This window comes from Narcine bancroftii, chromosome 7, assembly GCF_036971445.1.
Source record: "Narcine bancroftii isolate sNarBan1 chromosome 7, sNarBan1.hap1, whole genome shotgun sequence".
Lineage (NCBI taxonomy): Eukaryota > Metazoa > Chordata > Chondrichthyes > Torpediniformes > Narcinidae > Narcine > Narcine bancroftii.
In genome coordinates this window covers 72,219,797-72,233,356 of record NC_091475.1, presented here as the reverse complement: position 1 = coordinate 72,233,356, position 13,560 = coordinate 72,219,797, and positions in this window count along the sequence as shown.

Here is a 13,560-nt window from a genome sequence, read left to right as displayed (position 1 = left end):
GTTTGGAATTGAATCTTTTAAATATATAGTTTATCTCCAAATGATCTGAAAGCATAACACCATTATCCTTACAAACCTTTGTAATGTGGCATTTAGCATCAAATCCTCTCAATTGGTTAGCCAAAAACTTACCAGATTCATCAACATGAATGTAAAATTGACTGTTAGATTTCAAAAGTTGGCATTTGGCTGGATATGTGGAGATAAGATCAAATTTAGTTTTTAGTTCAATATGTTTTTTTTGTAAATATCTGAATTTTTAGATTGAGCGTATTGTTGATCTACCTATTTAATTTGTTTAATTAGCTCAGATATTTCTTTATTTTTCTTCCTTTGTTTATTAACTGTATTCAAAATGATCTTCCCCCTGAGAAAAGCTTTTAAAGTATCCCATATAACTAAACTAGAGGTCTCTGAAGAGGGATTAGTATCAATAAAGAAAACTATCTGTTCTTCCATAAATTTAACAAAGTCCTTATCTCATAATAACACTGAATTGAAATGCCAGCGTCTTTTATCCTTTTTTTGTAATACTTTATTTTAAAATTTTCATACATGTATATAAACTTCCATATACATCCATCAGTTTGATACAAACTACAAAGAAGATTTACACCCCCCTCCCCTTAAAAAATAATGCCCTCCCTTTTTGAAATAACATGCTAAAAAGAAAGAAAGTGAAAAGAGAAAAAAAAAAACTACTGGATTGATCCAAGGTGGGCCATGGAACTTCAAGGACTTAATCAGCAAGTATTTATCTACACCATCTGGTGAAGTTACAGGAAGAAGTGATGAGAAAAAAAGAACAGAATTAATCAATAATACCCATCTATGGACTCCATATTTTTAAATATGTGTTGCATTTATTTCTCAAATTATATGTAATTATTTTCCAGTGGAATGGACTTTTGTATTTCCGCATGTAGTCTGTTTACACCCAGATAAGAACCTGACTTCCACATGACTGCAATGCATTTTCTTGCCACTGCCAATACTATATTCACAAACTTTCATTGAGTTGCAAAAGTTCCAATTTAGAATTGGATCCTTCAATATTCCCTAATAAAAATAGATGGGGATTTTGTGGGTATGTGATACTGGCAATTCCCCTACTTTCACCCAAAAAGGTCTCACTTTTGGACAAACCCATGTGGAATACAAAAAGGCACCTTCTATACCACACCAAAAAAACACTTATATGATAAGTCTGATTTTATTTTATGCAACTTGCATGGTATGATATATAATTGATGTAAGAAATTATATTTTACCAAGCTGTATTACACATTAATTGTATTAGACATAGAATCTCTTCACAAATCCATCCATATTTGCTCATCATTTATGATACACTAAGTCCTGTCCACACTTCTGTTTATATTTATAAAGTCCCAGTTTACAGGTTGCTCTCTTTAATAAGAGATACATTGCAGAAGTGAATTTCCGTACTGGTCCTCATCGACAAGAGTTTCCACTTCGCTACATGGGGGCACCAAGGTTTTTTCCCAATTTATCTCTTAAAAATCACTTTATTTGAAAGTAACAAAAAAATCGTGTTTTTAGTTATTCCTTATTTGTCCCTCAATCCGGTACCGCACGGATGGCAGTCTCTTCAATCTGAGGCGCCTGCAAGCTCACACCAAGACACAAGAGAAACTTGTCCGTGAACTACTCTTTGCAGATGATGCCGCTTTAGTTGCCCATTCAGAGCCAGCTCTTCAGCGCTTGACGTCCTGCTTTGCGGAAACTGCCAAAATGTTTGGCCTGGAAGTCAGCCTGAAGAAAACTGAGGTCCTCCATCAGCCAGCTCCCCACCATGACTACCAGCCCCCCCACATCTCCATCGGGCACACAAAACTCAAAACGGTCAACCAGTTTACCTATCTCGGCTGCACCATTTCATCAGATGCAAGGATCGACAATGAGATAGACAACAGACTCGCCAAGGCAAATAGCGCCTTTGGAAGACTACACAAAAGAGTCTGGAAAAACAACCAACTGAAAAACCTCACAAAGATAAGCGTATACAGAGCCGTTGTCATACCCACACTCCTCTTCGGCTCCGAATCATGGGTCCTCTACCGGCATCACCTACGGCTCCTAGAACGCTTCCACCAGCGTTGTCTCCGCTCCATCCTCAACATCCATTGGAGCGCTTTCATCCCTAACATCGAAGTACTCGAGATGGCAGAGGTCGACAGCATCGAGTCCACGCTGCTGAAGATCCAGCTGCGCTGGGTGGGTCACGTCTCCAGAATGGAGGACCATCGCCTTCCCAAGATTGTGTTATATGGCAAGCTCTCCACTGGCCACCGTGACAGAGGTGCACCAAAGAAAAGGTACAAGGACTGCCTAAAGAAATCTCTTGGTGCCTGCCACATTGACCACCGCCAGTGGGCTGATATCGCCTTGAACCGTGCATCTTGGCGCCTCACAATTTGGCGGGCAGCAACCTCCTTTGAAGAAGACCGCAGAGCCCACCTCACTGACAAAAGGCAAAGGAGGAAAAACCCAACACCCAACCCCAACCAACCAATTTTCCCTTGCAACCGCTGCAATCGTGTCTGCCTGTCCCGCATCGGACTTGTCAGCCACAAACGAGCCTGCAGCTGACGTGGACTTTTTACCCCCTCCATAAATCTTCGTCCGCGAAGCCAAGCCAAAGAAAGATTTGTCCCTCATTTGAATAAAGGACATTAACTGACCCTGTTCAAAACAATCTTCAATACGTCTGGACCACAATTATTGGACCACAATTTCAGAAATTTATTCTCTTGCGAGAAAGGTATCAAACTATTTTGGTACAGTGGGGTATCCAGTAATATAACTCCCTTTGTCCCAATTTCCCCATCTATCTTACCCCAAATATCCATTAAATGTTTCAGTAAAGGTGTGTCTTTAGCTCTTCTCATCAATCTTGAATTCTATTTATAAAGAAAAGCTGCAGCTGATTTTTCTGCAATTTTTTTCCAACTCTATATTAGTCAATGTCGGTATAGTCTCATCTTCAAAAAAATATACATTGAAACACATCTGGGCTGCTCTTTAATAATTATAGAAATTTGGAAGTTGCAATTCCCCTGATTAATATTTCCATCTTAATTGCTGCATCAATACTCTAGACAATGTACCCTTCCATAAGAATTTGTGAATCTACTTATTAAGTTCATTAAAAGTACTTTGAAGTACTAAAATAGATATTGAATTCTTGGAAAAATATTCATCTTTATACTGTTCCTATTAAAGTAATAGGTAATATCATCCATTTCTTTAAATCCTCTTCAACTTTATAAAGTAAAGATAAATAATTCAGTTTATATTAAAGCTTCAAATTGTTATCTGTTCTAATCCCCAAACATTTAATCCCATTTACGGCCATTTGAATTGAGTATTTTGTTGACATATTGTGCCTTTTGTAAATAGCATAACTTCATTTTTATCCCAATTTATCTTATAGCCCAAAACTTGTCTATATTCTTATAATTGGAGATATAATTGCATTAAGGAGGACTCAGGTTCAGTCAGATATATCAATACATCATCTGAGAATAGACTAATTTTATGTTCCTCATGACCGACGCTGAATCCCCTAATAAACACAACTCATCTAATCATCTCTGCAAGAGGTTCAATAGCCAATATAAATAATGCTGGCGACAAAGGACATCCTTGACTACTAGATCAGTGTCTTTTAACTTGAGGAAAATTAGAAAGAGTCAATGACATTGTGAAAAAAAATCACCAGACATCTGAAATCCCATAATCCAATAGAAAATAATGTATTAATGAGGCAGGTTTGTTGAATGTAGACAGGTTAGAAGATGAATGAACAAGGATAGGGTTCAACCAGCAGTTGAAATCCCCACATAGAATAAACAAATATAAACTTAAATCTGGCAAGGAAGTAAAAATAGTTTCAAAAGCAACATTGAGAGCATAAACATTTGAGAAAACCATCAATTTACCATGTAAGTTCTCTGCAACAATAGCAAAACGACTGTGAGAATCTGAAACAACATTATGTGTGCTAAAAAGAATATTCTGATTAATAAGGATCGATATGGAAGGAAACTAGAAACTCTATCTAATCCACTGGCAAACCCCAACTACTGAGGGCTTCTCCAATGTACCTGAACAAACTGATGCAGGATTAAAACGTCAAGGTGATAGCTTTTGGCTCTAGAAAACAGATTTCCACAGGTCTGTCATTCTCCAGAAGCACAAGGTGAGCATTTGACTGTAGCAGAATCAATTTTAAAGAATTTGAACAACCAGGTCTGCCACCTGGAAAACAACAACAAGAAACTAATGGCGAGAAGTTTCACCTTGAAGTAGAACTTGCACATTGTAAGCTTGGCTGAAGATACTAAAACTGGCTTGCTTACTAAATTATTCTCTGATTTGTTGGTAACGGAGTTCAGGGACGAGATGTTTCCAACACCACCAGAGCTTGAGAGAGCACATCATTCATTATTGCCTAATCCTAAATTGGAGAAGAAACCATTTTCGGTGGTTATACACCCAAATTGCTATCCAACGAAGGAACTGCTGATCTGTGCAGACATAAAAAAATAAATTAGAATCGTGGGAAGACTACTCTCCCAAAGTTTTGAAGCAGCAGGCTATCTACAGGGAAGTTATGTCTGAGTTATTCAAGCATGGGTGTAAGCTTTCATTGCTGATCCCAGCTCATCCCCGTATCTCTCTTCCCAATGGCAGCAAGAAATGGTTTGGTTCAGTGGAGGACACCTGGGAGTTCATTCATAACGTTCCTGTTCCAACTCCTGAATTTCATTCTCTCTTTTTGTTTGCCGTTGAATGGCTGCTTTTAACCGATGATTGAGTTTAAAATGTTAACGGTTCATTCGTTTTTAAGCCTTTCACAGGGAAATCAATGTTATTGTGAGTTGATTTAATTCAGAGTGGTTGAAAGTAAAGAATTTGACACACTTTGATTGCATTTACAGTTAAGATTATTCTATGAAAATGGGATAAAACAAATGTATATATCCTGTAATATATTTTTAAAAATACTTCAGAAGTCTTTTTTTTTGGATGTGTACTTGCCTCCCTCCTTCTGAATGCTTCTTTTGGTTTGTTATAAACAGCTGTGGGGGTAATAGTCGTTATTTTGCTTCGAGCAGTAACATCTAATCCCTGCTGGAAGATAGTGGGTTTCTAGAATTAATTAGCGTATTGTCAGACTATTTGTCAGCCTTAAGGTGGTGGACTGGAAAAAAACAAGGCTGGGAACATGGGTGTTTTGCATTGCCATGGATAAACTCGGCTCTGCAAATGCGCATTGGAATTTCTGAAATTAGTTTTACTGTTAGTGTATACTTTTTATAACCAATTGCCCATGGCTAATCCTATTAAGTTCCTGAGTTAGAATGTGAAAGGCTACGTGCTTTTTAAAACTACCTCACTTACGATCACCTCTCCCAAGTCTTCCACTCCTCCTCTCGCTTCGATGGTCCCATGATCCAAAATAAATAATACTCCAAATTTGGGCTTGTGGCGGCTCTCCTGCTAGGAGATCGAACCGGCTCGGGAGGTCTTGGGCAGCGCGATGATGTCACCTTCGGCTCTGCATGGTGGGTGGGTGGCCAGGAGCCTCGAGGGTTTTTTAAACTGCGCAGGTCCAACAGTAAACTGTTGTTTTCTATTTGAACTCAACTCGATTATGACCCTTCATTTCACACCATGATTGAGCGACCACAGGCTCACCAATGTCTTATGCAACTTTACCATAACATCCCAACTCGAATATTCAATATTTTGATTTATGAAGACCCAATTGTCAAAAACTCTCTTTATGACCCTATTTACTGAGACACCATTTTCAGGGAATTACTGACCGTATCGGTATTCCCAGATCACACTGTTCTACCGCACTCCTCAGTGCCTTAGTGTTTTCAGTGTACATCCTTCCTCAGTGTGTCCTTCCAGACTTCACACTTGTCTACATTAAATTCCATCTGCCATTTTTCAGGCCATTTTTCAGCTGCTCCAGATCCCTCTGTTAGCTTTGAAAACCTTCACTGCACCTCAAATCTTTGCATCACCTGCAAAGTTGTTGATCCAATTGACCACATTATCATACTGAGCATTGATATAGATGACAAATGGCAAAAGACCCAGCACTGATCCCCGAGGCATTCCATGAGTCACAAGTCTCCAGTTAAATAAGCAATTACCCACTACCACTCTGGCTTCACCTGCAAAGCCACGTATAATCCAATTTATTATTATACCATAGAAATGCTCTGTGGTTAGTATGAGATTACTTAAGGTGGTTTGTGAGTGGAAATAAAAAAATTGAGAAGCACTGACCTAATGATTCCATTAAGCTCCAGATGAAGACCAAGAACTTTAAGCTCCTCTTACCCCACCCCTCACCTGATGACTATCCTTGAACTTTGGCTTTTCTTTTTCTCCTTAATTTGGACTCCATTCATCTAGACAGATTCAATCATTCATCCTTCACTCCAGATCTCCACTTACAAAACAAACCATGACTGCTTATTACACCAAACACAAACAGGGCCTTGATTGGCCCTCTGCTCACTTGCCTCCCTCCTTCTGAATGCCCAAACTCAGCCATGGTCCCAGCAGAAGCTTTTAAACCCACGTGCACAACACCCATGAACCTGGTACTCAAAGCAAGATTCAAGATTGTCATGTAATAAAACAGTGTCATATTACATGAAATTGCTTTCATCTGCTGTAAGGCAGACAGATTCGCCATCAGCAGAAATTGCCTGAAGCTCCTTTTACAGTCAAAGAGAAGCAAAAGATAGTCCAACCCAGAGTCACCGAGTGTCTGTGGATTTGCCTCCAGCTCTTCCGCAGCCCCACAGAGTCCTGTCCAAACCATTGGCAACCTGAGCTCAAGATTCAAACCTCCTACACAATTAGGAACCCTCAGTATCCCTTCACATCCCAGTTCTGACACCTGGTAACCCCTCCAGCCAGTTTCGAATCAGCCTCCAGCACCTGATGCGAACAGTGGCGTATTGAGGAAAAATAACACCTCTGGCAAGAACTGAAATTGCGCCCTCCCATTAAAACATACTTACTTCAACCTGCCGCCATCCCTCGCCACTGCAATGCCGTCCACTTCACCTTCCTGGCCTGCCCTTGTGGCCTACTCTCTCCGCAATGTGCTTCTCATTCTCTCTGCCGACCCCGCATCTCGGAGGGAGGGAAGAATACACCATGCACCGCATGTGTGTGTGTCTGTGAATGCCAGTCGGTGATCGCCGACTCTCCCTTCCCTCTCCCAGCAAGTAGCAGAAGCAACACAGTGATGAGCAGAGAGAAAGGTTCGGTTTGAAGGCTGGGGTGCTAGATCACTGAGGCCAATTCTCAAGATCTTTTATGTTTCAATTAGGTAGGACTGTTGTTTTATTCAAGAGAAACACCACAAAGAACACAGGACTTCACTGGGATATCAGCAGGAATATTACTTCAGAACAACATTCTCAAATGCTGTGCCTTGGAATAACCATTTTGAAATGAACGTTCGTTCTCACCAACCTCAGACGAGAAAATACAATAAACCAGCATCTCTCATCGGCGGCTCTGCGAACCACCTGATGTTTCATGGGTCTGTTATAGGTGGTTCTTTGAGAAGCAGCAAAAACAAAATTGCCAGCATGTCACGCGTAAAATGTCTAATTTACAATGAAAAAGCCAAAAATTAGCAACAAAAAAAATTTCCCGCCAAATGGAAACAAAATTCTTGATAGAGCGACCTGTCCCAAAATGCTGACAGACCACCTGTCTCCAGGGGATTCACTGCAACCTACCGCTTCCTTTTGGATCACACACGACAAAATCCCTGTTGGCAGTCTTGGAAGAGCTCAACCCCCCCTCTTCCTCTGGGTTTGTTACAGGGTGGTCTGGTGTGCAGGTGAAATAAAGGTTGAGAACCTCTGCTATCAGCAAAGCTTACCAACAGATTGTCCCAAAAGATGCCAAACTTAGTTAGACTGTGCACATCCACTCACACCCCCAGTGGATAGCTTTCACACTCACTTCACACACGTACACCCAGAAAAACATCCGTGATTCAATAACCCACCTGCACACACATGAACTTGGTACCAAAACACAGCTGTGGCTCTGACACAGATGCAGAGCTGGCACTGAAATAACAACAGATACCACTACCATCCCTCAGTACCAGCCCAATCTGCAGCTGTTTGTGCCCATGCATTACAAATAGAGGAGTGCCCAGATGAATTGTGCCAGAACCCTGAATCTACACAAATTCAAAAGGCACCGACTTCCGAGAGATTCACCCCCCATCCCTCCCCATCCCCTCCTCATACACAAAGGTCATTCCTACAACAAACACTCACCCTCCCGCCACTAAGTCACCAGGTTTTGTTTTGGAGACCCACAGAGTGGCTTGGAGGAAATCGTGGCACGGAATGGCAGCCTGGAATAAACATCTGAATTCCAACAGCGCAGCCACATCCTGTTACGTGGAATTCTGCTCATTCCTTAAAAATATCAGCAGTAATACTGGCTCAGATATCCTGCAGTAGGTACTGAGCAAACCTGGGGCTGGGTTACGGAGGTGCTAGCTGGACATGACTTGACCACCCTGCCTTGGCAGCAAGGTTGCTGGAACCATCCCCAAACCCACTGGAGAACCTCCCTCTGAACTTGAATGGTCACCCCAAAGAGCATCATCTGGCCAGGGGTGGCAGCGCTGACAGGATTCCAGCACCACGACCACCCCCCCATCCTCTCAGCGCCCAGGAGGAAGTTTCCCTCCCGCCACTGAGCCACACACATCAGAGCCCCAGTCTCTCTGCCATGTGTCCGGGCTCAGAGGTGACCGGCCAGCGCAATAGCACACCCAGGGCAGAGAACTGCAGTCAGCCAGCAGATGTGCACACACACACACACACACACACACACAGAAACATACACACACACACAGAAACATACACACACACATAGACACACAAAGACACACACAGAGAAACACACACACAGACAGAAAGACACCCACACACACACATACCCACACACAACCCTTCATACAACCACACAGATGCGCGTGCACACACACCCACACACATGCAGATACAGAGACATACACTCAGTTAGATGTCGGGCTTACTCAGGAACAAGCAAGCGAAGACCGTGGCGCCCCTCAATTGGTGCCCAGGGCACGTGACCTTGCTGCCATATGCCTCTGCATGTGAACCCCTTGACTGCAGTACCAGCAGCCCATAGCCTCCTCGGGTTCCTCACCTCGAGTCGCCAACATCCTGCTGCCTGTGCAGGTCGTTCAACTGCAGAGCCCCTCACCAGTCCACCTCTGTGGTCACCGTCCCATGGCTCGTCTGCTCTGCTTCTCCTTCTCAGACGTGGGGTGCTCTCCCTTATTTCTGGTGCCCTGTGCCAGTCCTCCGCTTCCCTGGAGTCCTCATGGGTGCCGCTGATCATCTCGGATTTTTAATGAGACTACTGCAGGCCATTCAAAGACTGCACAAAGCTGACAGCAGTCAAATTGGGCAATTGGGCTGTCTGGGAGGGCTGGGACTCCACTCCCTGCTCTCCGCGGGTTCACACCAGCGTGCGTGCTGCCATGACAGTAGTTCTGGCGGTGCCACCATTTTTGTGAAACTGAAATTGCTCAATGTGTGTGCAGGGGAATGGTGACTTCAATGTAATGGGATTAAAGCAGGTTTCCAAATTCCCCATCAGCGCAGTCCACTGGCAAAAATTTTTCAAGACAACACAAAGTTATCCAAATTGCCCTGCACAAAATGAGAAGGCTCAGTTAATTTTAACTGACACCACTTCATATTTTAACGTTTAATGACATTGCTGGGGTAGCCATAAGAAATTTAGCTATTACAATTTAACCAGATTTATCAAAAAATGTCCTCTGTCAGGGACTTTTGTAAAGCAGTGTACACTGGACATCAGGAGGTGACTTTTGCTGAGGTTCTATCATCTAGCTAGCAAAAAACAGCATCTATTTTATATTGCTGAAGCATTGGGACTCTCAGTCCAAAGGTTAGTCAGCATAGCACAGACTGGGCAGAGGGATCAATCCCTCCTCACGAAGATGAGAATTTGTTCCTGGCCTTATTAACCTACTGACACGTTTACTGGCCCCAATTATAAATTACATTATTTGTTATAAAAAATTAGAATAGGATGCAACTCGCAGTGGAGAAGCCATTCATCAGCCATCAGCAATTCTCCTGGGCACTCAATTGTCCCTGGCTGCTTTACTTAACCTAACATTGCAGCCTAAAGGCTATTCCACATAGCACGGAACGGGCAGAGGGTCGGACCCCTTCCACAGGCACGGCTGAAAGTTTACTTCTGGTGAACAGCTGCAAGAATGTTCTCTGGAGGTTCCAGCTGGCTTGATTTGCCAGGCAAAAATCCCATTGATCTAGTTCCGTTCTAGTTCTCTGTTCTCATAGTTCAAAGAACAACAAGGTCTGTAAAGAAATTACTGCCATATTGTTCAATCGTCAACTACAGGCATTATATTCAAATATAATTAGGAACACGTTAGGAAAAGCAGCTCAATAGAGATAAGCCTTCTCTCAGAGTACAGTTTTTCAATGGGAGCTTAGCTCCAATTGCAGATAAAAATGATTAAGCATTTGTTACCATTGCCTTTGAACTTCCAACCGCACATGTGGTGGAGCATTTTTCTGTTCAAATTAAAAACATCCTGGGAGAAAACCATTTTTGTCAGCATGCTCCTAAGGTGAAGTTAAAACCAGCGCAATGTGTTTGAGTGTTTAAGGATTACAATGAAATCTTTGTTTATATTGAGACTTCTGGTTTAGTTTTAATAAAGGGAGGGAAAGATCCAATTAGGAAAATGATTAATGAAAGCCAATGTTATATGAAAATGTGTGATCTTTTCAGCACCTCCAAGCCGTTAATGATGATCTTATCCCAACTACTTCCGTGTGTCTTTCTGTACCCGAAGATCTTCCTTCAGCAAAAGAAATGTATCCGTTTCAGATTTATAGCTTTAATTAATGAATTCATCTACAGCTTCTCATGGGGGAAATTCCATGCTTGTATCACCATTCTGAGTGAAGACTTGTTTCCTTACTTCCCTTCCAAATGGCTTGGTTCTGTTCAAGGCTTGTCCAATAGCAGAGTATCAGTTGCATCTTCACTCTGAAAAACTTAATCGTCGGACTAACTTTTCAGCAAACAAAGCCTCAGCTGTAAATTCTCCTCATTATTTAACCATTACGGACTTGCATCTACTGTGTTTAATTTACATTCCTTCAACATCAGTACATCCTTTCCAGGAATCTATATCACCTTATTGGGCATCACAAATTGAAAGTTAGAGGTCCAAAACCAATGCTGCCTTTGGGTGGCCAATCATTGAGCATCTGATGGTTCCCAGGAGGCACTGAGGAAATACTCCAGCTTCATTTCAAAAACCCCACTAGTGCACTCCTTGGCTGCCTAGTTCTAAAGCTGGAAAATGGCAGCTGATGGACCTTTGAAGCCACCTATCTCAAAACGACTTAAAATCCTGTCCTTTCATGAGAGTAATTCAGCACAGAAAGACAAAAAAGTCAAAGAAACTCCATTGGAAAGTTGTCCTGCTCAGAAGGATCAAGCCTCTTCAACGCACGAGAGAGAATATTGAAAATGCATTGATTATGTTACCACATCATCATTCAATAAAAAACTATAGAGCAGAGAGGGAGTCTATTTGCCCCATTGAATCCACCCTTTGAACAAGAACACAAGTTAAAAACAAAATCCTATATCCATGTAAGCCAGTGGTTCTCAGCCTTTCTCTTTCCACTCACATACCCTAGGCCATTGGTGCTCTGTGATTAGTAAAGTGGGATGTGAGTCAGAAGGGAAGGTTGAGAATCACTGGTCTAGTCCCAATTGTTACTGAAATATTTTGCCTGAGGAAAATTGTCATTGGCCCATTTCCTTTTGGAGTTACGAAACCGAGCACATAACGAGTCAATGAGGGACGATTAAAACAGTGGTTTTCAACTTTTTTCTTTCCACCCACATTCCACCTAAAGCAATCCCTTACTAATCACAGAGCACTGATGGCATAGGGATTACTTAAAGTGGCAAGTGAGAGGAAAGAAAAAGGTTGAAAACCCCTGACATAAGCCTTCCTCCTTTATTCATTTGAGTGTTTATCAATTTCCTGTCATCCAATCAGGCACTGTACCTCTGTATCCAGGACAGGTATTCACACATGAGGACTCCACTGGTGGCAACACTGATGAAGTGCATCTGATTCTGCCTAATTCATTCCAGAGGCTATGATTGTTCTACATTAGGCAGGAACTCCCAGCAAATCTGGCCCCAACCATTTTGAAGTGCTTTACTGTGATACAGGGAAGGTGGCGACACAGCAGGGCTCGCTCAAACAATGCGCACATTTGGCTTCTATCTTCTGTGTAGCCCTCTTTCGTTTTGGTCCTGTGATTTAAACTACAGATCTGTCAGTCTGATGTCAGTGTTAGGGAAACTGCTGCACAGAACCTCGAGAGACTGAATCTATCAACATTTGGATGACCAGGGAAAAATTAAAGAGAGGCAGCATGGATCTGTGCATGAGAAATCTGTAAAAAAAGAGACAAAGAGAGCAAGGCTGTAGATATATAATTTTGAATTTAAATTTAGACATACAGCACAGTAACAGGCCCTTTCGGCCCATGAGCTTGTGCCACCCAATTACACCAATTGGCCGATGTACAACCCCAGAACATTTTGAATGGTAGGAGGAAACTAGAGCACCTGGAGGAAACCCACACTAGCACAGGGAGAATGCACAAACCCCCTACAGACAGCGCGGGATTCGAACCCCAGTCGCTGGTGCTGTAATAGCGTTGTGCTAACCATTCCACCGCAACCTGGATTTTGGTAAAGTATTTGATAAGGTCATATGTTGTGAGTTGCTAATGAAGGTTAGGACACACCGAAAATGGGCTCAGTGATAGGAGTCATAGATTCATGGAAACTTGCTAATCTTTGCAACATGAGAATATTGGGATACATTTTTACTTATGGTCTAGATCCTGTCTCTTTTACCTTAGTGTATCAAAGGTTCATCATGGAGATCCACTGATTGACATAGCAACAGCCTGTATCTTCATATTTTTGTGATTCCCTCATTTAAATGTTTGAAGATCACTGGTATCAATCGTGTGTTGAAAATAATACCCAACTGTTCCTTTCTGTTGCTTCTACAGCCAGTTCTTCTTTCATTGGTAGTCGTAAGTTACTCAAGGGACCTTTTACCACGGCAGCAGGTCAATGCTAATATCTCAATGTGACTGATTGTTTTCCACAACCATAAACATTGTTGTACCAGTCATTGATAAGATGCTCAAAAGCACAACAGGCTTCTACGAGATTCAATATGCATTGACGTTGGAAGTGGTATATAAACGAGTGCTCTCAAGGTCTAATGTAATAATGTCAGGAGGACACAAGGAACTTCAGAGCAAAGATGTCTACTTCCTTGAAAATTAACAACTGTTACAACTTGGATAATATTTTAAT